This window comes from Anticarsia gemmatalis, chromosome 11 (assembly GCF_050436995.1).
Source record: "Anticarsia gemmatalis isolate Benzon Research Colony breed Stoneville strain chromosome 11, ilAntGemm2 primary, whole genome shotgun sequence".
Classification (NCBI taxonomy): Eukaryota; Metazoa; Arthropoda; class Insecta; order Lepidoptera; family Erebidae; genus Anticarsia; species Anticarsia gemmatalis.
Window position 1 is genome coordinate 11,210,264 of NC_134755.1, and position 27,195 is coordinate 11,237,458.

The 27,195-nt window shown below is 32.5% G+C and overlaps 1 protein-coding gene across 1 annotated transcript in view; it reads right to left on the bottom strand.

Annotated features, from left to right (window-relative positions):
• Scp2 (Sarcoplasmic calcium-binding protein 2) overlaps positions 1-21,128 on the bottom strand; it is a 56,112-nt gene extending 34,984 nt beyond the window's left edge. The window contains exons 1-2 of the mRNA XM_076119999.1: positions 21,016-21,128; positions 11,481-11,518 (exon numbers count right to left, since the gene is read on the bottom strand). The gene's annotated coding sequence lies outside the window, so the exon portion shown is untranslated. The remainder of the gene's footprint in view (positions 1-11,480; positions 11,519-21,015) is intronic.
• Positions 21,129-27,195: the final 6,067 nt, after the last annotated feature.

Consider the following 27,195-nt stretch of genomic DNA (forward strand, 5'->3'; position numbering starts at 1 on the left):
GTAGCAATCAAATAGCACATTGAAATGAGGTTCAAAAACCTAAATAAAGATCTTTTTACTGACTCACAATTTTGCGGTCATAAAATGAAGGCTACTTAAAAGTAAAATGGCTGCTAAATTGTCTTCAAATTAAGTGACGTAATGTGAGGGTTGAAAATCACTTGAGTACATTTTTATTGCCGCGGCCAAATTAAAGAACTCTTTGCTTTTTACAGCACTCTATCTTTAAAATTCTAGCCAACAGAGCAATATTTTTTGTAGATATAATGTGAATAGTACGATAACCTTTTGCCTGTGAATTAAAAAAAAACATAATTCTCTGGTCTCTCTCTGCCTACCCCTATGGGAAGAAGGCGTGAGTATCTGTACGTATCTTAAAAGATAGAACTATTTTTAATCTTGAAACCTCACCCTTTTAACCCAAGCTAAATATTATTTAAGAACGTTACCTAAGAAAATATATCTCGAAATATTATCACAAGAAAACGTAAAAAGTTTCACCCCGTAGAGTCATTGTCGTAATCTAAGCCTGACATTCATGACCAAAAAATATTTTCAAGCAAAAAAGTCATTGGGCAACTTTGTTAGCCTGTTTAGGGCTTATCGTCAGTAAAAAAAGTTTCCACGTGAACTACGCTGCCTTAAAATTCAAAAAAGGAAAAGAAAATTTCAAAATGGAAACTGGAAAATGGCGGTCACGGATTTCGTTGGCGCCTTTTTTAAACGTCAGTGGCTGTCAACTGAATTATGGCGGCACGGAAAAAGGCGGGAATTGTGTACTGACAGTGTAAAATGAAAAATAGTCACACCGTGATCCACTCATAGAGCGTAGTATGGGTTTTCCCGCGGTGTATGGCCTTTCCGATATCCTGACTGTTTTATTGTTTGCAAAAGCATCGATCTTTCGCTTTTACGATGATTTGATAATAAATTGATTTACTCGTGCCATGTTATTTGCTGCTTTCGTGTTTTACGACTTTATGGTTATTATATGGCTACAAAAATGTTTACAAAAGGAACATAAACTCTCTTATGTACATTTAACTAAGGGTATGTAAATATGTTCATAATGTTCATAAGGCTCACGGTTTTCTAGACTGAATTCCCGGGAGGCGAAATATTCGAAACTTCCTTACTAGCTAGGATAAAAATTGTCAGTAAGGTTTATATGTATAAAGAATATAAATAACTATCAAAAATATTAAACCATATTTACAAACTACATATAGAATTTATATAAGGCTCTTAATTCTGCTTTCTCATAGTGATATGAAATGACATAACAATCCAAACTTTCCCGAAATATCAAACTATCTCTTCAAACACAAATGACAGTATAATGAAGTGTTCACAAACAATGATACACACACAAACATACATAAGTTATATCGTAGGAGAAGTTCGGCAATAACTGTCGCGGCGCGGCGTTGTAAATTTGTTCCGAGGTAATTAAGTTTTCATATTAGTTCCAACGTGTAGTTTCGTATGCAAAGGTTAAAAGTTTATACGGTAGTTCGTTTTAAATGGAAAAAGAACATAGGGTTAACTGAATTTATGTTCTTTTTTATTTTAACTCCAATTGGTATAAAATTGCCTCTGTTTTAATATTTCACTAGAAAATTGTTTTGTAATACAAAACGTTAGCTTAGTACTTATTATAATTATAGACTACATAAAATTAACCTTATATTAAAACTAGAATTACGATTAAGTTGCCAAACAAAAGTTTTTAATTTCGTTCTTTATTCTACCAAAATAAATAATTTCATTAATTTGTTTAAAAGTTTCATTTGTGTATTATTACAGTACCATCAACTTTTCATTTAAAGCTTTTTAAAACACATTTACATATATTTTCCAAAGCCAAAGTAACCCGAAACAATTTCCCGAATCATCGTAAACGAACATTATGAGAATGACACACCACATTTCATTGTGCCAGCATTGAACGGGCAAAGGCATATAGGTATTGTGCCAAAGAGAAATGACGCGTGAAAAAAAAAGCTACAATAGAATTAGGGAACCACTCTGACCTAATGAGGGGGGACTTAATCGTTCGTTATGGGACAAATAGGGGAATTAACTTGTAGTTTATGAGTATTGGGCGTTTATATCAGCTGGGTTATTCTTTTGTGATCATTTGAGACGGCTTAATGGCTGACCATTGCGTGAGATGTTATTGTCTGTGGCACATAAAAGTGTTGTGATATAATTGTTAGTGGGATACATGAGAATAATATATTTAATGTGGGCAATAACAATAAATTATTATACCTATTATACCTAAGTGCAATTCTTATTTGTGCTTAAGTAAGAAATACCTGTAAGATAAATTATGTGTACGATATGCATATTCATATTCACAAGAAAAGCCGTAGTTATTTACTAAAATCATGGTAGGATCTACTGTAGCAAAATAATTCGCATAAGTGTCTGCAAAACTGTGTGGTAACTACTTTATAAAACTTCTTAAAACGAATATAGTAATGTACAAAATTCTATTTTTTCATTCAATTCGCAAACACCATATAATTTCAAAAATACCAAAACAAAGGCTAGCGTTATAAATAATTCATAAAGCTAAAACATCCGCTATAACTATTCATAAGGCAGAATAAGTGACCTCTATGAATCAGCTGACCTCCGGTTAATATTGAACAGACCCTCGTTATCACGAGAGATTTAACTAATTGTTAAATAAATAACTATAATATATCCAGTGGATGGGATCTGGATGTATTGCTTAGGCGGAGCGAAAAGCGTTGCTATTCGGAAGTTACATAAGCTCTAACCCCCGGGTTTTTGGGGTACATTTAGCGGTAGTTTATATATTCAATAGCGGTTAAACTCATATAAAAAAAAACGCTACTGAATAGACAAACAACCGCTAAATGAACTTCAGAAACCGGGGGTTAGAGATGTTTCTTAAATTTTGTACAGTAGAAGACTAGGAGCGCATTAGTTTAAATGGCTCTATATCAAATGTGTCTTAATGTGTGTATAGTTTGTTTAGAATCTTTGAGCCTATTGAAGTGTGAGTTCCGTGACTGGCCTAAAATTGAAAACGACATTGGAAAATGGAAATAGGTCAGTTAAAGATATTTAAGAGAGTCATAATTAGAACTCGATTTGAAATAGCATGTTTGCTATTTGAGCGTTCTGTAGCTCAAAAAAATTTAACAAGATTTTTTTGCTGTTGAAAGTACAAAACAACAACAGGCAATTAAAGTAGTGTTTAAATACTTTTAAACCAGCTTTTCAATAAATTATAGACGCAAACATTGTTCAATAAAGTTCCGCTCGTCCGCTCAGAGATTCTGTATGAGCAGTTTATAACCAGAATACAATCAGTAGTACTAATTTACATTTCAAATTGGTCCCTTGTTTGACGCCGGGATCCGCAATCTGAGAATTCGGTTATTTGGTGTCCGAACTTATTTATTTGCGTTTAATCAAGTTTCGGGTTTCATTTACATTTGTTAAGTAGAAGGATGCGTTTAATTATGTTCTTATTTTTTAATGAATAATTTATTAAAAGCAAAATGAGCCTTTGTTTTCAGATTGACCTTAACCAAGCCTGAATATTACTTACAGCTTATATAACTACAAAATTAATTGTTGGACTAATCGTTGAAAACAAAGCGCAACTATTTTCTTCCGGGAAAATGTGCAAGTGCCGGGTTTCCAACAATGTTATAAGAAATGGGGAGGAGAAAGGCTTGGAAACCCCACTACCATGAGAGATTCATACCAAGGAAGAAAATTTCTATGGGAATTTGATTTAGTGGCGGTGTTTGGTCTCCACCTACCCCTATGGGAAAAAGCGTGATGTACTCGTATGTATCTGTACTCTGGAAAATAGTCAATAGAAACTATTACAAAACAGACTAACGCAATTTTCGAACATAATACGAAACGGACTAACACAATAAATTATATAAAATACAGAATTCTTTGCAATTATTTCTACCATCCACACAAAAAAAAAAACTCCGTACAAAGTCGTCCTAATTCGTGTCACCTACAATTGAGCCACGACCTCTAATTACAGCTGAAAGAAACCTCACATTGTACGAAACACTGAAAACACAAAAGAATACATTTACTTAGGTTTTTTGTCGCTCGTTAGCTGATTAAGGAATGTCTAGGTTTTTTGTTCTTTGAAAGACATTATTACACCTTAATTTTGTACACGTAGATTTATGGTTTTATACCTTTTTTTATAGTTTGATGACCTACATTCATAGCTATCGTGCATCTTACGCAGCGATTTAAAGACATACATATTTTGTTCAGGTACCACTGTGAAACGGCCAATGTTTACAAGTCCACGTAAAACTTGTACATACTATTCAGCATAAACTATAACTATAGCTAGTTTTATAATGAAGCGCGGCTCTCATTTAAAGCTTTGGTAAGAAAAAGCGTAGTTTTGCGTCTCTTAAAGCAAGATCACGCTGTTGGAAACTACGCCTAGTCGTATTCAACGATTCCTCGATATCTACAAAGGTGTTGGAGCACACCAAAGCATAGTTACCCAGAGTACCACTTTGCCGATACCGTCAATGCGCGCCAAGGCTAATGAAGTGAAAACAAATCTTGTATCAACATACAAGTATTAAAAAAAACTATTGTCTTCTCAACATCAGCTATCCAATATCACCAACTCTAATATCTAACATACCATCATTTTCTGCAAATATCTCGGGACTACGCAGAACGCCTCAAGTACATTACGATAAAATTGTCCCACATTTTGGTTCCACTCGCGTTTTTATTGTCACACTGATCGAAAGGGTATAAGTATAATACCACAGAATTTATTGTAAGTGCTTGGATCGTGGGAAACTCTGGATTATGGTATATTTTCGAGGACTACGGGTATTTTTTGAAGTTGAGATCGTATTTTCAGTGGAATCGAATTGAGTATTTGTGTCTTTTAGGGTGCTTTTTTGAATTAGGGTTGCTATATTTTGGCCCATTCACTGCTGAAACATTTACTATTAAACCAAATCACGCATTGTTTATCGTCTAGTTTGTAATATAAAATAATATTGCGTCGCAAATGTAAGACTAGAATTATTTTAAATCGAACAAGAAAAATAACGAAATTCCATTCCGCGAGAGGTTAATTCCTGAACATAACAACGACCAATCATTAAAATTACCAAATGGCAAAATATAGCTACAGTTAATTAAATATTTTTCAGTGCAAAATATTTTCCGTGATTTCTTCTGGTATTCAAATCAATTTAAAAATTATTCACTCGTATCAAATGCCTAAATGAAAGTTTCCTATTCCCATTCACCTACTTTTACCACTACCATTACACAATTCAATCTATTTAAACTACACAAAACTAATTCTATAATAGTATCATCTTTGTCACGTGAGACGCTATCGAGAGCGGAGACAATGGTTTAAAGAACAAAGAGGGATTGAGAGGAGGTTTCCTATGGCACGCTTCCTCGAGGTCGAGACTGATTGACGTGGCTATAACTGGGCGATGTTATCTTGGTAATATGATTTGTCTGAGAGACATTAAACTGAGTAGTGGTAGCAAATTGTTAGTGTGTAGGAAATTAATTGTTAAATATACCGTCCTTGTGTTTCTTTTATTTGAAACTAGCGGACTGGACCGATTTCGTCTGGATATAGTACAATTTTATCTCGTTGATTTTTCCCGTGGAAATTTAGATCCCATCGATCCCATGCAAACCTTGTCCCGTCAGTTACAAACATATAAAAAAAGGATTATCCAATTTAGTTTAGTTGTTCAAAAGTTATTGCGTACATATATTTTGGAGATTCATTTTTATTTATATAAAGAAGATATACTAGCAAACATTTTTAAGGGCTTCCCGAAATATATTTTTTATTTATCAACCTATCATCTTACCCATTCAAATTGGTACTATTCATCAGTTTCTTATATAAATGTCTTCCAGGTAACAATCTAACAAGCATGCTGGCATGTCTACAAACAGTACATACTAATTCACATAAATAGTCGTCTTTTTGAAGTAAAATAACCTAAACTCCAATATTTTACAGAGCGATTTATCAAAACTAATTACTGAAATGTCTAAACAAACAATCTGGACAGGCTTTGGGCAAAGTCTCCTGTCAGTCCTAAGATGTGACTTTACTGAACTAAGAGCCACTGAAGCCTTAAGAATATAATTATAACTTTAATGATTCCAATATTCTGATAAAACTTAAGTTTATATTAACGTTTTCGTGATTGTAAAATTAAATAATTTTACTAAGGCATTTTGAACGTCCGAGCTGTCGTGTGTGTTCGGAATCAATTCCCGAGTCGCACGAAATGATCTAGATTGTCGTGTGTAACTAGCTTTTCCTATGACAAATAAAACAAAATAAGCATATCAATCTATTTTTTACATCAAGCTTAGTCCATCCCGATAGGGCAACAGGAAAACAAACAGAGAAAAAAAAGAAAAAAAAATACTTCGATGACAACAATAAGTGGTTTACACATAAAAATATTTTTACAATGATAATCACTCAACACCGCTTATTCCATACATTTTCCATCCATCAATTCACAACTCAACATATTTACACTATTATTTCATCTCCCAATTTTCAGAACCCTTTACGCAAATAAAACATTTTCCACGTATCGCTTCGAGATAGCACGTAACAAAATATCTTTCAATACATTATATAAAGGACGTACCTGTAATCTATTCTATAAATAAGTTCCAAAGATAAGGCCGAATTTCGTACGAGTATTGTGAAAGTTTCAAGTGCCTTGAAACCTGAATGTATTTTAGGTATGAAGTTTAATATTTGTGTACGTGTTTCAGAAAATGTTTGGTTAAAATTGAAGTTCGTAATTTTGAGGTGTTGATTTAATTATTAAAGTATACTTTGTTTTGTTTTATTCACTTGAATGAATGTAAAAAACAATTATAGAAATATGTGGAGTTTGTTAAAAAGTAAAAGTCACTGATAAGTTAACTGTACCTGTTCATAATTATAAATAATTTTGATACTTTAAAAACAAATAGTAAGGAGAATTATGTATTAGTAACAATTCATTTGGCAAATTGTATCAAACAATACGAAAGAAGGGACTCGAATGATTACATATCAATTTCAAAAAAGGCATCCCCAGATATTAGTTTAAGCCTCATATAATATTATATTAACCAGACTACAACTCAAATACCTAATTATTACTCTAAAACCACTAGCAACTTACTCTAATGAGAATTTCGTACAGAAACACAAGATGTACGAAACTTTAGTATTTGATCTAACTAATTAGTACAAGCGCACTGATATTTCAGTATCGGGGACCCAGAATACAGCAATTCAAGGCAAACAGAACAGAACAGTTCGTTAACCACGATTAGAAATGTTTTCCTGTTTCATTTTGGAAATAGAAAGTGCCAGAATATTCCCTAAATTTAATTAGAACGAGATATTATTTAGGCTGGTCGAAAGGGCAAGACATACTCGTTGTCTATTTGACACAATATTGTTTAAGAATTTTGATGTTCATTGATTGAAGTTAAATTGTAAAATTTTAATTACATTACTAAAACTGTAGCGATGTGATTAGCACGTCTTCACAAACCAACAGGAGATTCTCATTTAAATAAGTAACGACGTAGAAAAAATATTTCATTACGATTATGGGACTGATGAAATCTGATGGACTGTGTGTTATGTTTGGTGCCTAATGCCTCATAAGGCATTAGGCACTTATTCATGAATAGCCCATATATCCAAATATAGCATACTGCAGAATTCAGTTTTTTTAATTCATATATTTTTTTTGTAGGACCATAACAATTCATTAACTATACAATAATAGTCATATCTCTATTCTAACAACAAATCTTCCATCACTTTTTACTATTCTAAATATTCTTCCAAACAGTTTCGAAAGTACAGGTGTTCAAACTAAACAATCATAGACCCATCTTGTATCACTCCACAAGTCTGCATTAGTAAACAAAACTCCACATTTGCCCAAGATCTAAACATTAAAAATACATTACCACAATCTGCGTACCAACAGCGGTTTCTCCGACCCTACTAGCGAATGCAAATGTCATCCAAAATAAAGTCCTTTTATGCAAACTGTGTGAATTATATACTGGAACAATTCTAAGAATACTGGCAGAAAGCCAAAAGATTAGCGGCTCATTGTTTGCCCTGTCAGTTGAATTTAAACACTTATTATGTTATGTAATGTTTATGATTATGTGTTTCGCAGCTGGCACTTCTAAAGCGTTTTCAACGCGCGAAATTAACTTGGTGGCTAAATGTACAGAAGAAATTCTATCTAGTATAAAGCAAAGTCGCTTCCTAGGTATTGTGATGTAAGAGGAAGGTGTTTGTGTAAAAGTTATAAAGGCTTACTTGTGACTAAAATGACTGTTTAAACCGGGCAAAGCCGGGACGAACCGATAGTGAATAAAAATTTGAGAAAAAACAATGGATCTATTTGTAATTCTTTAACTTTACTAAAATAACAGCAACTGTACTTTTTTAAGCTACTAACAAAAAGGGAATAATTCCAAATAATCATTTGGAACAACAAATTACCAGTGTATGCTTTTTTTTTACACATAGCAGTAAAGTAATAAAAACAAATCGTACACGACTAATGGAAAATAAATGATTCGCCAATCTGTCGTTACATCTGTACCAGCTAATGCTATAATAACTATTTGGTGTGAAAATTGCTTTTGAATTGAACTCAACACAATGATGCAATATGCTGTGGTTTTATATTGTCCGACAAACTTAGTAGCGAGCCTTGATGTGCATGATCTATTTGGATTGTAGCGAAAAAATATGTTAAAAAAAAAAGTATACCAAAGAGGCCACCGTCATCTGTCACTGACGTTCTTAATAATTCTGTCAAAGTCAAAATTTAATTTCATATAAACTTTTAACAAGTATTTAACATTGTAATAGTATTTTTAATCTACCACCGTTTCCTAAAAACCTTCACCAGCCGCGAACGGTGTGTACAATACGTTTTTGATAATATCTAAAAACAAAGTTTCATTTATGTAGTTAATACATGGTTTTAAAATCTAGATTGTTTTAGTACATTTTGATATAGTACATTACCCTTATCTATCTAGATTTGCCGTGTTTTATTTTCGATTTTTAGTAGGTCAATTGTATTTTGTAACATTTACTAAATATCGTCTATTCCTTATTGTAACGCTACCGCGCTGTTATTACTTTCGACGTTATTTAGACAAGTCACGATTAAAATGTAGGTACTTAAAATAAATTAGATAGTTTCGGTTGAATCTTGTCACCATCGTTTGTAAATTTGACTCATAATGAACTGGTAGAATTCTCTAGGCCAATATCTATAATTCATAAGCTCTTTGAAACCTATTCTCTTGAAAAATTAACTTATCCTCTCAAGCGCCCGGCCACCGTGTCACGGTTGAATGTTCTACCCCCGTCAAGCGCCCCGCCACCGTGGTACGGCAAAACGATCTTACATTTAAAAAACGTAAAAACGAAATGCTAAAACTATGTTTATCCCTTTTAAACATATTTGACATTGAAGCTGATGAAATGAGACGACGATCTAATGCACACACTTGAATAAGTGGTTGATATAGGCCAGAGAGCACCTTAAACAACATCTGACCCAACGACATATTCCTTTATGACCAATATTGTAAATACTTTTTTTAACAAATTTTAAAGATTTGAGTATATTTTACAGTTGGATTTTAATGTCATTATTCATTAACTACACGATAAGACCTTTCGTCATATCATTTTTTTTGCCTAAAAATATTTAATAGACTTTCTTCAAACACATGCCTAAAGCACATAATATTCAGATTAAACCGACTATTGTGCTAGCACTATCAAATATTATTTGTGGTTTATTGTTTTAATCTATAGCAAATTTTATGTAGATTTCAAATATATAAGGTATGTCTAGGGTGTTAGTATTAAAATATGACGGAATCGACGCTTAAACGCCAACCGCCAATTCAATTTCGCGCGCCATTTTTGGCCCGGACGCTTAACGGTATATTTGAATTTTGACGTTGGGGCGCTCGAGAGGTTATATGAATAAAACAGTACCTCGATTCTCTACCACTATCGACTACCGACAACCGGCTAGCTATCGAATTTTGACATTTAGAATGTACTGCCAAAATGTTTCCTACGACACCCGTCAGAGGCGCTGATCAGATTTTCATACAAAATTTCTCGATGACAGTTCGGTTGTCGGTAGTCGATAGTAGTAGAGAATCGAGGCACAGTACAACCAAAACTATCAATCACAAATAATCCTTCTATACCCACAAACTTCTAAACACTAGTAATTGACTAAAACTAACATGTTGACATCGGTCAAACAAGTCTCAAGTAAGTTTACGAACTATGTACACTATTTACAAGTTAAATTAACTATTACATAGACTGTTGACACGAATAAATGATTGAATTTGTTATTCGGCGCGACTTTCAATGACTTTTGGAAGTCTGCCGTCGAGTTTAGTGAAACAATGTTGGAATAGATTAAATAATTGGGACAGTTTTGGGACCAATTTAGTCTTGGAGAAAACCTTAGTTATATTTTTGAAGTAGAGTGAACACTGAACCTTTGGCCTAATGTAGAGTTAAAGCAACTATCAGGTTATTTTGTCACTTTGACATGTATCGTCTTCTTCTTCTTATCGTACGGTTAGTGGTCAACCTAGTGTCAAAGTTGTTCAAGCCGCCCGGAGGCCTTTGACGTGGCTTAACGACTGTTATCTTAATTGACAACAACCGGGACCTAAATACATGTATCGTATAATAACTACATACTATTGAGATGATTTCTTATTCATAAAAACGAATCTAATATATTAAGTTTTAAGTTGCCTAAAAATTTTAAAAGATAATTTAATAGTTCGTTAGACAACGTCGTTTAACGTTTACAAAGGGGTTTTTGTTAGAAATAGACATGTTTAACATGGAAATGATATTACATAATATTCAACTTATTTTAAAAAGCAAATTGTTTTCATTTTTATGTAAAGTGCGAAAATGCATTTGTATTCATGAAAATGAGTCATCATGAGTCATAGATGGAAGTCCACATTCTGATGTGCCACCATGAACTCATAAATACTACTAATGCATATAATTAAAATAGTTTCCTAGTGTATTATAAATTGTTCTGACATAATAAGTAGTTCATAATGTTAAAGCCAGTAAAATTGCCAGGGACAGAGTCACATTTTATACTTAAGTGTTAGATAACCTATCCGCTTAATAAAGTGCCAGGAAATATATTATGTCAATCATTGTCATAATTTCGTGTGATACTCTATCTGATAGATATAAAAAAATAGAAAAACCGGGCTTCAATATACAAAAAAAATATTATCCCGTAAACTTTTATAACATTTTTCACTTTGCGTATGTTGATTAAAATGAATAGAAAATGTAAAGCACTTACTTGGTAGTTCTGGATCTCTTCAAAACACGAATTAAGACCTGTAACAATAAAAAAAACAAATAAATTCACAGTACTAAAAGCTGCCAGCTATGTTAAGTCAAACTTTTAGTTTACTTTCTTAGAATTTACAGTATCAGAACCAGTAACATAAATTCTTTTTCACGTTTTCTTTCTTCAAAAATGTCAAAGTATCCCGAAGGCTTTTTGACTTGGATTAACGACTGCAACTATTAACCGACTTTAAATATTCACGTGCCGATATTGAGGTGTGCAGATCAAAAGCCTTTTCAAACAGTAAAGAGTTTTATGCCTTAGTACATCTAGATTGAACTGGGTTTTACCAGTTATGTGCGAGGTAACGAGGCCGTATGCATTGTATGCAAATAAAGTCTTAGTCTTATGTCTTCTGACACGTTTTGTCACTTGATTTCGATTTTCTGAAACTATTGAGGCGGCTATCGAGTTGCTACAATTTTTTTAACTAAAACAATGATGTGGATTTTAAGAGGCGTAAAATAGATACTTGAATGTGTTCATTACACAAATTATTGTCCTGTGTGGACCACGATTAAAGGTGCTTCGTAAGGCTATGAAGTAATCCTGCTGGTTAATATTTCCATGCACTAAACAATCCCTAGTTACTACACACATCTTCAGTAAACGTGCAGCCTTAAGCACCACTCTTGAAACTCCAATTGAGTTTGCAAACAATAACCGTACGGACACTTGCAGTGCACTTGGCCACAATATTGCCAAACTATCGACCGATTTGCATATTAATTGAACAGTAGATACTGGACAAGTCCAGTATGTGAATGTTCGTCGTTTTGTGGTTCAGTAGAATATATGGGACAGTTGCTACTGAATTGGACTTGCTAGAGTAATATATATGTACGCATAAATTTATCTGCTGGGAGTAATTGAAGGTTTATATTGGTTTGTAGAGAGGGTAATTTATGTGAAAAATTATATGACATTAAATAAAAATGTGCAGAGTAAATATTATAGCTAGTTTTTCCACGAAAATGAATGAAATGATGACTTGAATTTTCATGCGAATAATATGCAAGTTATGTGATAAATTCTAACTTGCAAATACGACATAGCACGGTAAATTACCCATATTTCAGGGTAATCATACCAGCTGGGGCACTATTAATCGATTAGCAGTATAAAAAAACCTTCTACGACCTACAAAATATAAATGAAAAATAATATAAAAACCGATCAAGCCGCTTCACAACAATTCGACCGTAACACTGACATTGAATCTCATATTCGATTATCACATCTCTATTAATAAATCACTGTAGACATCACTTGAAAAAACCAACTGAACGAAGAACTCGCACTACGACATAACAGTCTAAACTTAACACGAGATGAACTAGACTAGTGCATTAGTACTGAACGATTGCCAAAGTTCCAAGTCACTTGGGTTTTACGTCCCAACTTAGTAACAATCCCACGCTTCGACAGTCGTCATTATTTCTAAAAGACATTAAAAAAGTTTGACAGCACATTTAAAACGATGCGGCGAAAACGAAGTGGGGAATCTTTTAGTTTTGAATGACTGACTTTTGATTGAGGAAATTGTGTCTTTTTTACGCTTGTGTTGTTTGCTGTAAGTGTGAGTAAGAGGTTTGAGTAAAATGATGAATGAAAATCAGATATATAGACATCATCGAAAGAGACAAAGAAAAAAATATGTACGTACATATTACAAGCATAGATTGCAATATTATCATTTATCAACCAACTTTACAGTAAATAATCCATTTCGAAACTGTTATCCATAAAAAGTAATTTAAAGGAACACAAACACAATTACAAAATTACTTCGTCTTTAAATGTTCCGTAGACAAATGGAGAGAAACTACTTAATTTAGCACCAAATAAAATATCTTCAAGTCATAGCCGAACCGCAAAAACAGCCTAGCAATCCATTTCTAAACTAGTTCGCGAGTTAGACACTCCATAACTTATAGCAAGACGTGACAAATGTCTTATCTTACGCAATCTTTCGGTATTTTTCGGTATCTTTCGGCAACTTTCGCCGCATCCCGAAGGTTGACTTAATATTTTTACCGTTATACCTTCGTAGGACGTCGAATTTATCAAACTGGGGTCATATATTACCCTGTTTTCCCCCACTCTGATAAATTATCCGTCTTTTTAATGTTTATGAAGTGAAATGTTTGCCGTTAAGAGGAAATGAATGGGGCACTTAAGGTGTTTTCGATTACGGTAGGTTATGTTTGCTGAATAGGATTATGGTGAGATTATAAAAGATGGTATTTGTGAATCTGAATAGGAAAAAACCAGATGTTTGTGAATGGGGGGACATTATGGAAATGTAGTACAGACTGGTGGAATTTTATAAAGAAAAGCTTATATAAGTGAGAATTATTCTATGAAATTAAAAGGTAAACACAAAGAGAGGTAAATTTATGGATTTTATTTACAAAATAGGAAGAATCATAAAAGTTGGAACTGTTTACCGATTAGCAATTAGAGTATAATTAAATCGTAGTAAAATGACTATGAAATACTTAAGGAAAACTCACATTTTTTCATATTACAAACGCAAGTGAATCACGAAATCCGAAATAGATACAAAATCTATGACTGTTTTACTCTCTTTAATCAGAACAGACAGATCAAAAGATTTCCTCGAAACAGAATAAAATATAGCCCCAAAAATAGAAAGATAAACATTGAATAATTTTAACAAAATACTATACAAACACACAGAGCTATATTTTACTAAATTCTACGAGAAGAAAGATGCAGAAAAGTGTTTGAAAAAATAAACTAGAGTATTTTGATGTTACATGTGCTTGTGTGAAAAATAGACTTACATTTCTTACTGTCATTAGTAAAAGAAGAATGATAGAATCTGTTTTAAGAAATAGTGCGGTTTGGCTCGACTGAACGACTATTTATTCAGACGTAACAGGTTCATTATTGAGTAACTAAACATTGAAAATGACTGAAGATAAAGTGGAGTATACAATATATAGATAATATCACGCCTGTTGTACTCGAAGATGTAGGCAGAGGTGTATGAAATACACATCATTAGCAAGCCTATTGTCATATACTGCACGTTATAATATAGAGGTAATGTTTATGTATGTATGTATGCAAAAACTACAAGATTAACTAGTTACGGTATCTCAGTGTTTCAAACTATTACACAATATTATGCAACCGCAAAACACTGTTTCTCTTGTGTATAATAAAACATATGTAGATCTATTTAAAAATAGCCCAAAGTTTGGTGTTATGTGTACCATTATTTAAAATAATAATATTGTAATATCTGTTTCAGTGATGTCTATCATAGTACTATTAAAAGATAAAACTATCATTATTAACCTAGTCTTTCTTCTAACTATGTTGGAGTCGACTTCCAGTCTCACCAGGTGCAGCTTAACCAGTATTTTACCAGTATTTTAGATTAACCGACAGCCTATCAAACCTCTACAACTCAGTTACCTGGGCTTGAACATTGTATCTCTCAGTAATACTAGTTTTCAAAGAAAACTATCAAAGAATATATAATAATAATGCAAAAGCTTTGAGTACAGTGAGAGACAAAGCAAAGCGTTCACAATTAAACACTCCAATGTGTATTCAGTATATTCGAAATAAACCAGTTATGAAAAGATATCATTCGTTAATGAAACGCACAAATTGAATGAAAACCATTCACGGAAACTTCAAATGAAATGAAATCAGTTTTAAAATGAATACTGGAATGAATCTGTTTCTGTGAATTACTGTTGCGTGTTGCGCTACTGTAGTTCTCACTAATCGAAATATCAATTAATTTAACATTTGTATTATTTAATATCGAATACAGCTAGTTATTTAAGTCATTTTGTTACTACAGTACTGTGTTATTATAGTACGGTAATTCTGTATTTGATTAAAAGCTATGTTTTGTTTTAACTAAACAAAGTGATTTATAAAACCTATATTTTCTGTATGTACATATATAAAGTTTTTCGCACACTTTATATCGCAAATTAATTATTAGGTTTGACAAATTGTAGTTTTAAAATGTCATCATCCGAACTGGATAACTGTTGGGAATATTATTGGATGTAAGATATAGTTTTTATGATGCAGCAATTACATACATATGACTAATTGCTATCTCTACTCGTACTACATATGTCTAAATAAAAATATTCGTGATTTCTTCACTCTTCGTAACGCGGTCCTACTGAGTCAGAGAGTTTGTAAAAACGTACATAATGATGGAGAAGAATAAATTGAAAATGCAGATGAAAAAAATTCATCCAAGAACCGAGGGATCCTACGAATATTGAATGGAAAACTGAATGGCGAGCGGATTTTGAAAATATTATTCATATTTATGTCAGTATGAAATGAATTCTGGAAGTTTATTTGAAAATGCTTTCTGTAAGTTTTAAATATTGTAATGAGATATACAGTTGCTTCCTATCCTACTAATATTACAGATATTAAAGGAGTTCAATATCATAATTCAAAAAATAAATTAATAAATGAATTTTAATAAAATTGGTACCCAGAGTAAAGTAACCAGCCATACCATTTTTTGTTTCGGAAAACCTTTCCGCGCGGACGCTGTTTTGGACGTAGCTATTAAATAGAAGTACCTACTGAAAAAGTGGTGAAGTCAAGAAAATTTGAATTTTCCAAAAATATTACGTTAGTAAATAACTGAGATTTATTATAGATATTTTCTTATTATGTATAACGCACTTAATAAAAGTTTGATGTAAATGCTAGTTTGAAATTAAATTATAATTCTATTATTAAGCAAACAATCCAGTAAAAACTATCCGTCTAATAATTTTCACAAAAGTTTTCACTCCCACATAATTCAAGATTTAATCAACGTCAAGATAAAGTAGTAAGATAATATTCTATCATAAAACTATAAAAGTAAACTGAAGAAAGCCAGAAGTGTAAAGTTTTTAAAGATTATTCAGAAACTTACATAAAACGTTTCACAGTGATCTAATTTTTACAGCGACTGAAATAACGGACTCCTTTTTAAAATAGTCGTTTCATGCTGTAGCTCCACTTATACTTAAGGCTTTACTCCATTAACTTCTTTATAATTAAATTATATTACCTACTGATAACTTACTGTAGACTAATAAATTTGTATTATTATCAGCTTTTTAAGCCCTGCTTTAAGTGAAAAACCATGGACATGGATATCGCAATTTCCTATTCTCGGTATTATCGAATAACGAACGTTTGCCGTTTAAAATTGCTTGAAAAATGTAGTTTCTGCGAAATACGCTAGAGGCACTTGTCAATTTTGTAGAGCAATTATCTCGATAGCTTGTTTTTTGTTGATAGTCGATAGAAACAAGAAAAACTTCCTTGCGATGCTAAAGTCATGCGTTATAAACATGCTAGGAAAAAATAGCTTTTGTTTTTCAAATAATGAAGTCTGCCCGCGACGAATTCTAATATAAGTCGTTCGAAACATTGGGTAATAAATACGGTATAGTAACATTTAAATTTTTACCACGTGTAAGTCCCGTTGTGTACCTTAGCATTATTACAACCAGGAGCGTTTAAACACTTTAATATAACACAAATAGCAACAAAATAAATACTGCTATCGTGCCCCTAATACTTTCACTGTGCATATATTCTAAGCTGAAAGTCTAAAATGTACGAACATTTTATCCTATTTTGCAAGTTATTCGATAAAAGCCGGGGCATGTGCTGTCCAATAAAAAGATTATCTGTGTACCAGCCGGTCTGACATGCTCTCATATTTTATCACAAAATTTTAAACTGAAAATGTACCGGAATTTAAATATTTTTAGTATTGAATTAGGCTTTTTTGGAAAAAGCAAGAACAGAACTCAAAAACAGTTAGTGGTGTACATTTCTGCACTTTATTTTTTACTTTGAAGTAAATTTTTAGTATAATTTTAAGTACTAGAACATGTTCATATTTTTCTGTTTAATTCTGTTAGCTTGTATAACTTTTCGTGTCAGTCGCAAACGAACATCTGTCACAGTATCTGATTTTATGATGGGCTGTAAAAATGAGATATTATTTTCAGTTTTGTATTTAATTGGATTTTTTTAAAGGCCTATATTTTCATGGCTATGTATCTATGTGCCAATTTAAAACTCGTTTAATTAATTTGTCACCGTTATTAAGGAGTGAACGTCGATTATATTGTGTTGCTTGTTTGGTAAAAGCCGTGATATAAGACTATGAGATATATTTCACAGTATGTTAAGTCTCCACAAAAAAAAAATATTTGACATAAAAAATAATCAATTTAAAGAGATTTCACTTCTCATCGAAAAGCAAGAGTACCTACTTTTAGAACCAAAGAAACAAATTCTGTAGCTTTCGATAACATTAGAGTTACATAAATTTAAGTTATATAAATTCATCTATCTTGCCTGGATCATATTTATTACACAATTACGAAGGATACCTGGCTCCACAGATGGGTGATAAAAGCGAAGTGTTTCAGCAATTTGTCATCCCTGCAGTTAAAACCAACTGAGGGTACTACATAATGACCGTACGCGCTGAAAAACGTACAACATGTTACATAATGTTTGAAAACTGAAAATAATTGCGACACTTTTAAATTTAAAGCCCTTATTTTACGCTTTAAAGTGAAATATATTATTAATTTACAGATATCAGGATTTTTTTATTGTTGGCTGTATATTATGTGAACCGTAAATTCAATGAACTTTTTTTTTAATATAGGGAATAAGAGTTATATTTTGTTTTTTTTATTATTTTTTTATAGAAATATAGATGTTTAGATTTATAAATTAACGTTTTCAAGCTGAAAATCAAAATTTATAAACTAAAATTACAAGATTATTTAAATTATTAAACTTTTAAAAACAAACTATTTTAGAAAGTCTACTTACATAACCTACAAACAAGAAGCTCAATAAGTCACCTAGTGAAAACATTTAGACTGGAAAAAAAAAGACGACTACAGCTTAAAGTCTTAGTGCAAATCCAAATTGATTGCCTTGAACATTGTTTCAGACTTAAACTAGATAAAAAAAAAACATTTTTGATTCCGCATAAGTCTGCTTTCGCAGTAGTGAACATATTTCAAAGTAGCAAAATAAATTGGCCGCTGCGACATTGAGGAATAGTTGAATACTAAAGAAAATGTAGAACAAAGGTAGTAATTTGTAGAAAGAAGAGATTTTTCACGGTTGGAAATGAGACGGTAGTACTTCTTTCAGCTTAAATCATACTTTTTTGCAATCAAAATGAGTATGAATGATTTTTTAAAAGGAAAAATCCAATATACGAATTTAAAAAAAATGTCAAGTAAGTACTTTTAAATACTAATCGTCAGCCCTTCTTCCTATGTTAGAGTCGGAAATTTATGTTTTCGGAAAACAATTAACCAAGACTAAAATTATAAGAATACATTTGTGAAAAACTTTTAACGTTATCAGAAAACCGGGCTTAGAATAATTTTAGTTTAATTTTCTTTAATATTATTGATTGGCCCAGTGACCTACATACAAACATAGTCTACTAATTGGTCTTTTTTAAAGACGGCTCGTGTAAATCGCAATATGGACAACTTTTAAAAACCCCAATAAACAAAAGGTTTAGGTCCGTGGCGCAGTGGTTTAGGTCGCCATGCCGATACCACTGCAACGGGAGGTCGTGGGTTCGATTCCCACACGGGACAATTATTTGTGCGATCCACAAATAATTGTTTCGGGTCTGGTTGTGCTTTGTGTCCGTTGTTTGTATGTTTGTAAAAGAGTTGTCTTTTTAAAAAACAAAAACAAAAAAACAATATCTATTGTATCGTTTAAACATCGGACGATTTCAATAAATACAAATCCTTTTGTACAACCAATTAGGGATAATGACGTCACATTTTTCAATTTAATTGGAAATCTCTTTGTAAATAAGAAATTCTCTTGAAAGGTTTTAAAATAATAAATCACAGTTCCGTATTCGAAAGGGTTAGAGACAAATAAAAGGGGCAATAAGGTTTTGGATGTAATAAAGTTGATTGGGAAGGGTCGATTGTTATCCGTAGCGATCAACATTGATCAAATGAGTGATCAAATGTGTGATCAAATGTGTGATCAGAGTCTGATTGATGATTGGCTTTTGTGTTTCACAAGTCCCCGTTAAATGTATAAATTTTGTCAATTTGTTTTCGATTGTTGTTCAGATGAAATACGAAAGAGATTTATTGGTACGTTTTGTATTGTTCAATGAAATCTTTACGTTTGATTGGATATAATTAAATCCTTTGTTGTTAAAACGGTATTTTCGAAATGTCATTGATGTTAATAATTAATAACCTATTATATTCAATTTAAAAAGAACAATATTTAACATGATAGCTTTAATAAATTAATACGTTATTAAAAGTATTATAATAATTTCCAAAAAGTTAAATCATCATGCTAGTCAATACTTTTTTTAGTTAGTTTTTATCTGTCTTTCTATTATACGTAATAAATGATTTTAAAAACCGCGTCAGCATTTAGGCTTTTTAGAAGAGACCTTATCCTCACAATACCATAAAAAATATCTTAATAAAGTAAATAGAAATATAAAAACACAAAGAAACGTTTGGCCCCTTTTCCGTCGAGTAAGTTCCAAAAGATTACACAATACCACAGAGTCATAAATTCTCTCACCCCGCCGTATAATCCCCTGTTTCCAAAATTTTAATATTTACCGTACTCGAAACAATGGATAGCAAATAAACACTGCTATAACTAGGACAATAAAATCCTTGTCTTGCAGACCCTTGCAATAAAAACCCTTTGTATCTACCTTCTTGCGTAATACGCCTTACGAACGAATGCACGGGTACGACGGTACCCGCCTCCCTTGGGCACATAAGTTTACTTTCCAAAACGTACTCGAGCAACACGCGATCATTAATAAATAATATTTCCTAAAAACTCTTTATTTTTACCAGAACGTGACCACTGAATAATATATTATACTTAATTGTACATATATAGGAAAGTCACACGTAAGCTCAAATCATGCGAAATTTCAAATCTTCCTAAAGTTTTGCCTTCACCCGTTTATTTTACCGTGAAGATAAGAAGGCGTGGGTTTGTCCATCATGATTTTAAATTCATTATTCATTTACGACGCCATTTACATAGATAAAGTTTTGCTTAACAAACTACGCGCGCGTTGTCGGATTGCCGTTTAAAATCCCCGGCGAAAAGTTTATCGGAGCTGTTGTGTAACTTTGAAACAAGCTGACTTCCTGACTATTTGAATTAAATTCACGACTTTCAAGCACTGTCTAGATAAAAACTGAACACTTAATTTTTCTTTTAAAATTGGAAACACTAATTATATCTTTAAAAAAAATATAAAAAAATACCAAAAATAATTATTTTTAGTTTCAGAAAAAAATCTAAATATTAAAACAATTACGTTGTATTTTTTTTGAATATTTGAAAAATGAAATGTTCACTTTAGTAATCGTGTGACACAAGTTGTTAGAATAAGTACCTGTTATAGCGGGTTGCGGCGGCGAAGGCGCGACGTCGAATGCCGTGCGGCAGGCGGCTCTCCTATACTTGTATCGTTGCAGTTGCAAAGAATCTCCCGCCCGACGATTGATCGTCAGACCACGGATGTTCTGCACCGATCTACGCACAACATTGACTGTGGCAACTTCAAACGATGTTTACACACGATTACTCGGAATGACTTGTTAATTTTGATTAATTTTAAAGCTAATTTTCGCCGAAATTCGTAATATGTTTATTTTTGGATAGGACGTTTATTTAAATGGGTAATTAATGTAATTATTTAATTAGATCTGAAAGGTCTGATTAATACGGATGGGTGTTTCGTATAGGGCATAATGTCGATCCGTATGTTGCCTTGTGGGCACATGTATAACATGGACGCTTGGTTATAAGATCACTTATAATAGAAGTATATCATGAAGGAACTATCTTTGATATTATATAAAAGATACATTTATTATATAAAATATAATTATTAATAACGTAACGGGGACTGCCAATAAGCCGTAAAGATGTCGGTAAATATAAACGAAATACTGATGACAGTGGACATTTTTAAATCGATTATCGAGTATATTTCGAAAAGATTAACGTACTTTGTTTAATTTTACATCAAATTATATAGTCAAATAATTTTGCACAAGTGGTAATTATTGTTCGTTTATTTTGCACTCCTGGGATACATCCGTATCAATGCAAGGTGTTAGCGTGTGTAGATTAAGAGACGAAACAGAAATAATTGGCAATAATTATAATATAACTCGAGCCTTATACTAATGTGGGGTTCTCTGTATTGTTTGTTTATATTTTAATTTCCCACATATTATTATAATGGCATGTGCCATTATTATTTTGAATCTAACACGCTTTGGCTGGTAAAATTTTGTATAGCTTAGAACCAGGTCCGTCTCCTGGTTCTAAGCTATACCACACTTTTCATTTTGGGAATATATTTCAACTCATCGTGTTTCAAAGACAAGGTAAAGGTTTTTAGGTAAAAAAAAAATAAAATAAACTACGTTCCTTTCTGAGAAGATACAATATAATTTAAAAACCATAATATGTAACCTAATGACTTCAATTGTAAGTTAGTTCCCGTTTACATAGGTAGATCCATATTATTTACCATTGAGAGTTGTTAAATCCCGGAAAATCTTAGGATTTACCACAGTTCGGGCTTTTACAGTAACATAAATACGTACTATCTTTCTTCCGTATACATAAGTATTTCTATTTACTACATACAAGTTCTAAATGTTAGCTTTCCGTGTAGTTCAGTGCGGTTTTCAATGCAGCGGTTACTGAAGCTTCAAAGCTGTATGGTATGTGGTCGATTCCACTGTGGTTTAGCCATCGCTTTGATGAGGGTAAGTACGTACTTTATGTTATGTGGAACGTCTTTCGAGATATGTGTTGGTTGCACTTATTTATATAAAATCTTCTTCTTGTATTGGTTATTGCAAGTGAAAGTTGAAAGAATTGGTATAGTTGAGTCGAGTATTTTTTGTATATCCATACTTAATATTATAAATGCGAAAGTAACTCTGTCTGTCTGTCTGTCTATCTGTCTGTCTGTCTGCTACTCAATCACGCCTAAACTACTGAACCAATTTGCTTGAAATTTGGTATGGAGATACTTTGATACTCGAGAAAGGACATAGGCTACTTTTTACCCCGGGAAAATGACGCAATTTCCGGGAAAATTCAGGTGGCGAACGAAGTCGCGAATAATCAATATTATAATGACATTAAATTAACAAAATTTCGTTGTCATGGCAACTGTTTTAATGGCGGATATGCATTAGCGCGACTTCGTTATATTAAGAGATAAATAATTTTAAGAATATTTTTCGTGAAAAAAAAGCATATTTTATATCATCACGCTACGACCAATAGGAGCAGAGTACCAGTGAAAATTGTTACGAAAACGGGGAAAATTTTCACATATTCTCTCTTATTGGACGCAAGCAAAGTTGCGCGGGTCAGCTAGTACTAATATTATAAAGCTGAAAAGTTTGTTTGTTTGTTTGAACGCGCTAATCTCGGGAACTACTGGTCCGATTTGAAAAATTCTTTCAGTGTTAGATAGCCCATTTGTCGAGGAAGGCTATAGGCTATATATCATCACGCTACGACCAATAGGAGCAGAGTACCATTGAAAAATGTTACAAAAACGGGGAAAATTATGATTCTCTTATGTGACGCAAGCGAAGTTGCGCGGGTCAGCTAGTTACTATTATTCTGATCAAATGTCTGGTTATGTTTAACGCCAGTATAAAACAATTATAGTTAAGTCTCTCAGTTTATTTGATAAAAATTAGTCACAAGACCATTATCCACACGTATTCTAAATTTTGCAGTCGAGAAAATAAAAGAAAAATCTTTCCTTATAGTTGGGTTCAAACACAGAATATAATTTCACTTTAAAATAAATGAAAATTACACTATAAAGATTACAATTAAATAACACAAAAGCTCTTTACTAATCCTTTCAGAGGTCTATAACATTTATAATGTAATAATAAATGTAGTATCTTTGAAGTAATAACAATGAGAGTAAATGATCTGGTCAAGGTGTATAATTGGATCATTAAATACTTTAATACTCTTCACCAACGCAGTTAGAATTTATAGTGAGGGGACAACAGTATCGATAAAATATTTAATACAGCTTTGTTTTGTTGGTACATACATAATATTGCGCCTTTTATAACCGAGGCTATAAGCAGAAGTATTTAAAGTACATCCACGTTTTGCCGTCGGAAAAACTATATCTTGCTTTTAAATTGGTGTTAAATATTAAATAGTTTTTTTTTTAAATGTTAGTGTATCTTTCTATGAGATATTATTATTATCTTTTAGGCTTCGATTGGCTAGGTTTTAATGAAATATTTTGCTTGCTTTACCAGACAATTAACTAAATACAACGAGGCTACAAATCGTTTCACTCGAATCAAAAATTTTACCTTAAAATGCTTGGAAACGCTGACCGTGGTCGCAGGCAGAGTGAGTTCAAAATTTGAAGCAAATATTTGTGTTAATAAACATATTATTATAAGCGAATATTCAAAAGTTATCATCGCAAGGATTTCACTTTATTTTAACTCCATTAAATAACTAAGCATTTAAATATCAATTTATAAAACCAATCAACGTTTCATAACATAATAAATGCAAGATCGTAAGTGCTTCAGAACAATGACTTGGCGTGTAATACCGTGGGAAAGTAATCATGTGTCAGATATCGACCGCTCGCGGTGCGTGATCGAAATTAAGCGAAAATATTGTCGTAAATAACTTAATTTTACGAAGCCGGTGTCGATTACATCGAGTAATTGAAACGATTGAAGCTATTATGATGTGAATGTTGTGTGAAGATTGTTGTATAACGTAGCTGATTAAATTTTAGTCAAGGAATAACTTTGAATGTGTTTTGAAATTTCTTTAGAAGAATGCACTGTTTGTATGCGTCTTATTTGAAGTCTCAGACAAAATTGGAAAGCGTAGAGCCAAAAGACGTGACCGTGTTTTAAAGTTTAAGTCGCGAGAAAAGTAATAAAATCTAAATCATCAACTGTGTTTTTAATGTCTGATTGTATTTATTTGTTTTTAAAAAGCTATTGGGTATATTTATTTACTTCATTAAATATGTGAAGTACGGCCTCCCTATATTTTTTCTAGTACTTTAACCTCAGAACGAACACTGTCATGTCTTTGTGCACTATCCTCATCTTGTATCGTACTGTTAGACTTCAAATAAAGCTTATTCAAAAAGTGCGTTCTTCTAAAACACAAGTTGCGTCTTTACGTTAAAGAAAAATTGCTGTGAACTGTGAAGAATTAGTTCAACAAGAATTGAATTATAATGATTTATTATAATTTATGCTGCGCAACAAAGTTGTAATAGTTTCTTGTAAGTTCAGTAAAATTGATAATTATTTAGTTACCATAACGATCTCTAATAACTTGTGCTGTGTAGTAAAATTGTAACAATTCCCTGTCTTTATAATAACTTGAATTAATAATAACTGTAAGAATGACTGCAGTATTGTAATAAAGGATTCAGCAAATAATTTACAGGAAAGAATAATCGATAATTTACATAAAATATTCTGCACGTCGCTACTACGCGTCTTAGTAAGTGCTACGTACAGTCTACGAGCTCAAGCTACGGGCCTTTGCTACGAAACTAAGCTACGCGTCTACGAAATCTAGGTGGTGCTACGAAATAATACTACGAGTAGGGTGATCTGAAAACTGACCTCTTGCAAAGACTATTTAACAACAGTTTTACTAAAGATGTTTTGTATTCAAGGTTTTTGACAATTGTCGGATGGGGTTATAGCATAGCATATTAAAAACCAATCACATTTACAACCATTTCGAGTACAGTTTTCCACTAACCATGTTATTATCGATAAATCATCTTTCCGACCCTGCCCATCCCTAACTGTAGCAGTTAAGAGTTCAGCAACTACTTTGTCGATAAAGGGGCAATTAGTGGTGAGAACACTTTGCAAGGCGCTGCTACGCGTAAATCTTAATACCTATGTATAATAGTAAACTATAGAATCAAGTGCACTTGGTTTTGAGTTGCATTGACGTTAGTTAGATGAGTCATACTCAGTGGAATGATGTGTACGTCACTTATAGCCGATCGGCTAAGTCGATCGTATACAGGCTTTTGATCAATTTAATATAACAAAGATACTAGAGATAGATTAAAATTTCGTGACACTCTTGTTCAAAAAGAAAATAAAAGGTTTTCTTTCAGTATCTATATACTGAATTTCAATGTATGCAATTAGGCACTATATGTGTATAGTTTACGAAACGGCACTACATATATGTGCACAGTTGCTTATTGATATAAAAAATTACACCTGGAAAAGTAAATAAAAATGAAATTCAGAAATATAGCGCACATCTTGTTTATTTATAATTTACGTGTAGGTCAGTAAATAACCACAAATTGTTCTTTATTCTTTCTCTATAATATTCTATAATAAAGTCAAAATTTCCCCCCTAAATAAAATTGCCTTAAGTCTATTTGCACCCAGAGCCCACAATCGTTCGTGCTTGAGAATAGATGGGACATTTTAAAGTGATATCGTAACTTGGGCACTGGCGTTTAAGAGATTATGCCAATGAGGCTTTATTTTTGTAAGGCTTTAGATTCTAGGCCGAGAGGGTAATGCAAGTTTAAAAGGTTTTATGTTACGTAAGATAAAGCCATGAAAGAAAAACTGCAACGAGATTTTCTACACTCGGTATTATTTAGTGGCATTTGACATTTAAAACTACTTAAAATAATTACGTTTTGAATAGTTACGTTAATATTTTTTTTATCACGAGTGCTAGCAAAATAAATTTACCTCTGTTTTAGGCGAATAAAACATATAGATTTTCTTGGTTTTTGCACAAATTTACTATTCGAATTCAATGAAAACGAACACTTTTCCAGTATTAAAAAAAAAAAATATATTAACCAGTAATTATGTCAATTATAAGTAATGTAAGTAGTAAAGTTACTATTATTAGTAAGTTTATTATTGTACCAGCTGGTATAAAAAAAGACAAAGAATTATCGTACCTTTACGAATCTCTTGACCTAGGGAGCCTATTATTTGACAATGGATTTCGAAAGTATGAAATTTAAAATTAACATATTTTTCTATTACGAGACGCCTAAATTATACCAAGATATTTGAAAAACATATGTAGGTTAATGATATAGTACACTAACACACTCGATGGAATCGTTCACAAGATTTTCCATTTAAACTCAGAGAAGGGGAGCAAAGTTTTAACAAGTAATAGGATGACATTAAAATTCCACCCGATTGCCGAGTCAGCGCGTCCTGGAACATTATGGTGGAGTTCGACTTACTTCTACACCCACTTTCTAACACTAGTGCCCCACTACAGCTACTAATATTATGGAATACTAGCTGACCCGCGCAACTTCGCTTGCGTCACCTAAGAGAATGGGTCGAAATTATCCCCGTTTTTGTAACATTTTTCGTTGCTACTCCGCTCCTAATGACAGTAGCGTGATGTTATATAGCCTATAGCCTTTCTCGATAAATAGGCTATCTAACACTGAAAGAATTTTTCAACTCGCACCAGTAGTTCCTGAGATTAGCGCGTTCAAACA